Genomic DNA, 4,313 nt, shown 5'->3' on the forward strand with positions numbered 1-4,313 from the left:
ATATATTTAACAATATAAGAAGAATTTTGAATGAAAAATTTAATAATAGATGAATCCGTCATAGAGAATCAATAGGATATTCACCAAGACCTCCAGATTTAAATTCGATTATTATATTAGATTTCTATACATGAAATTAACTAAAGAATTCTAAAGGTATACATGTAATGTTAGAAATCAGCAATGAAAACGAGTTATAAATATTAAAAATAATTAATAAATGTGAGATTATTAAAAATAACAGAAGTTATTAATGAAAAGTATTTTTAAAAATTTTTTTTTAAAAACTATTATAGATTTATTTATTATAATAGATGAAGAAAAACAATATTTTGAACATTTATTATAAAATTTAAAAATTAAATATGAAATGTCAAAAAATAAATTAATATAAATTTTAAATTAATTTTCCATTCTTTTTGTTTTAGTGAAAAATGAAATTATTTATGATAAAACTTTTAACAGATGTTCTAAAAGATGTGCAAAATGTAGTGAAGAATGGAAGGTAAGACTCCATATAATTTTTTTTAAATATAATTTTAGATAATTTTTAATAGTTTAATTCGATTATTTGTTTAGAATATACTTATTTAGAATATTTGTTTAGAATCACTACTCTAAAAGATTATATATTTATGTATCTTATTATTAAAATATCTTGTAACTTTTAATATTATATTAGCATATCAATATTTTCATAAAATTGTTGTAACTGTAAAGTACTGAATAAGAAATTACCAAAACAAGATTTTTGTCTTATTAAATATAAATTTTAAAATAGTATTAAGAAATATATATTGAATTTATAATTTTTATAATAATTTAATTAAATTATAGCCATTTTTTATAATCTTCTATATAATCTTTTAGAATATTTCACCACAAGAAAAAGAAATTTATATTGCCAAAACAAAAGATAGTAAGATTAAAGCTCAAGGAAATAAAAAAATTACAATTGAAGAAAATTTATTTGAAGTGGAATTAAATGCAAAAAGAAAACAAGAATTCCAACAAAAAAAACCTAGAATACATAAACTCTATCATATCTATAGATTTATTATAAATAGTATAATTATAATAGTATATAATTTTATTAAATATTATATAGTTATAACATGATAACTAAATAATTATTAAATATTACTTGATTATTAAATAATTACTATTTATTACAGATTTACAAAAATTTATATCATATACATGTAAATTGGTTCTACAAAAAAAAAAATAGGAATTAACAAATGTGAATTTTGTCCAGCAGAATTTATAGTTGCGCAATTTAGTCTTAAAAATGATATTGAAAATATTTATTATGAAGTGTTCAAGATGAAATTTCTTCTCATGTTTCTTTAGCTAAATATGATTCTTCTTGAAATACACGTTTTATTCACGTTTTCTTTATTTATGTGTTACAGGAAACGCGACATACTGTTTCGTGTCGATCCTAATAGAATTGGAGTACATACTAACCTCGTGATAACGATCATTGCATCTTCTTTGATAATTGTGGGCATAATGACAATGATAATGCACGAATTGTGCTGATATTTCTTATATTTAATTATATTAATACAATTAATATGATTTTAGCTGTGACTTTAGACTCATAATCTTGAGCGATTATCTCAGTCTCAAACATGATTGCAAGTTCAATTATTCCCTCCAGAGCCGTTATCTGCAGCCGTTATCCAAGTTTTATAATATCGTAAGCTTGTAGTCATATTTCGCAGTCACGGATGTCTTTTCTTAACCGCGACTATAACAATCTCTATAAAAGATCCCTAACACTAAACTATAACAAAGAAGATCGGTCGGTACACGAGCAGTCAACCCGGTATCTGGCATCTCTTCCTCCCCCTCCTGTATAATCCTTACGCAGTGGTTCTGTCCGAATCGAGCTCCACTCTTCATTCCGACCACTCTTTTAACCACCCAATATGAGTCCAACAAATATAAAAAAAATTTAACAGAGGAGAGAGATGAGTGGAAAAAGGAATGGAAAGCCGAGGAGTTAAGACACGATTCTATTATGCACGGGTGTGATCCGATGTAGCATATTAAGACCTCCCGATTATGCTTTTGAAGAGAATGACGATAGTACCCTTAACATCCGGTACGCAAAGAAAGATACGTTCCCTTGAAATGGACGACTGCGACGGAAAGAGTGACAGATTCGTCGAAATTGGAGGAAACGAGTTAAATCACCGACATCTGACGAAAGAGTGGATTTGACAAATGCCAAACCCTAGTTGATGGAGATCGCCAAATTGGAAGTCGAGGTTGGAAGCGAGCTGGCCAAATGGATTGGTGATCCGAAACCGCCATCTCGTTCGAGTCTTGCTCAACAAAATGAATACGATCTGCGTCAAGATTGACTGTTGACATCGGCGCGTGATGATACTGAAAGCAATAAGAAAATCGAAGTCGTCGCCTTCACTTTCAAGAGATTGCAGGAGACATGTGTGAGACAACTTCGTATGGCGATTATCCACTTTGGAGTCATTATGATAGATATATGGTTATAAAAACCGTCTTTGCTATGGAATTGAAGTCGATAAATGCGGAGCCGAGATTCAAATCAGAACTTCGGACACAAACTTGAAACTCTGAAATATCATAATATTCTAGAATATTCGTACGTGACAAAATATTTAACAAGCGAACTAAAAACTACGATAAGAGATTTCATATACCATACAAGATTCATATTGCTGCACATTAATTTATCGCTAATTTATCGAAAAGTAAACAGTCCGTTACATACTATGTATTATGCAAAAAAGACTTCTGATGTATTCTTTCCAAAGCCGATTTTTTGTAAATGATTAGTTTTCATATTCATAATATTTATGAAGTGATTATTTGTTTAATTTTAATATATTTCTATCCATGGTTTTAATTTCATTATTGTTAACACTATTTAAAATATATTCTGTTGCTATTCTTTACACTAATGGCAATAGTAAGTTTTAATTATTATCATGATTGTTGGAATTCTTTAATTTTCTCATTTTCCATTTTTATATTCTGAGTTGCATCAATAAATGAAACATAATTTCGTGATTATGAGTAAAAACTTATATTGAAATAAGATTTAAAATGATCATAGTAAATGATCAAATAATATTTTATCCATTTATTAATATTTCTCACTATAAATATAAAGAAACAAAACACAGTTCCCGTATGTGAATGATACGAGAATATATATAATAATTATAATAATTATTATTATTATAATTTCATATTAATACTTTTTTTACTATATTAATTGATTTAATTACTTACCTTAATTGCAGAATATGGAATATGATATCTCTCTTCTTTAAATTCAAATTTTCTACGAAATATTTAAAATATTATTTCTCTGAAATTTTTGATTGAGATTTGATGTCTTAGTCATTATGTACGACGCTGATGAATCTTTCGAATTCTCGGAATAATGTTTTCAAGATTTTACAAAATTATTCAACCAAAAAATCTTACAAAATGGATTTATTCAATTAAATCATTTTAGTAACTTATTGAATTAAATTGTTTTTTTAAAAAATCTCATGTAATTAAAATAAATCATAATGCTCATGTAATTATTGAATGAGTCACTAGTGTATAAAATTACTGAACAAAATCAAGTTTTATAAAATATCTATTCTATACCTCTGTATTTATAATTAACAATTGATAATTGAGGATAATTTGTTTGATTATTCTTAATAATTTAAAATTAATATTAATTTTAAAACACTAAAAATTATTATAAATATAAGAAAGTATATATATAAAGAAAACAATTATTTATAATCTAATAATTATCAATGTGTAAAACTCAAAAATTTTAATTTTAAAGTTAATAATTTTTAATATATATATATATATATATATAATAACATTATTTAATAAATTAAGAATACTATATTTATCTAGTTTATCCAATTGGGCAAAGTTTGTACATGGATGATGAATGTTTAAAATGTATTAAACAATATTTTTAAAATACTGAAATAGATTTTTTTCCGGAATCACAGTTCATTGTTAGTAATGAACAAATTATATAAATAACATATTATTATTATTTTGATATTTTATTTCAAGTTATTTTTTATTTCAATAAATCGATTTGTATCAAATAAGCAATTGTATTATTATATATATATTATTATTAAAAAAAATATATATATATTAGCGAATAAATGTATTTATAACCGAATTTATCGAATATATTATATAATTATAAATATATATTTAAATAATCTTTATTGCAAATAATGGTAAGTTTTATTCATGTAATGAATAAAAATCAAACGTTTTAATAA

At 24.6% G+C, this 4,313-nt stretch overlaps 1 long non-coding RNA gene across 1 annotated transcript; it reads left to right on the top strand.

Annotated features, from left to right (window-relative positions):
- Window positions 1-427: 427 nt before the first annotated feature.
- Window positions 428-1,248, top strand: LOC147658762 (uncharacterized). Its single transcript, XR_015292134.1, has 2 exons — window positions 428-505; window positions 871-1,248. It is a non-coding gene; the product is annotated as an uncharacterized LOC147658762 (long non-coding RNA).
- Window positions 1,249-4,313: the final 3,065 nt, after the last annotated feature.

Source organism: Apis florea, unplaced genomic scaffold, assembly GCF_048593485.1.
Source record: "Apis florea isolate Af1SG1 unplaced genomic scaffold, ASM4859348v1 contig_1653_pilon, whole genome shotgun sequence".
Lineage (NCBI taxonomy): Eukaryota > Metazoa > Arthropoda > Insecta > Hymenoptera > Apidae > Apis > Apis florea.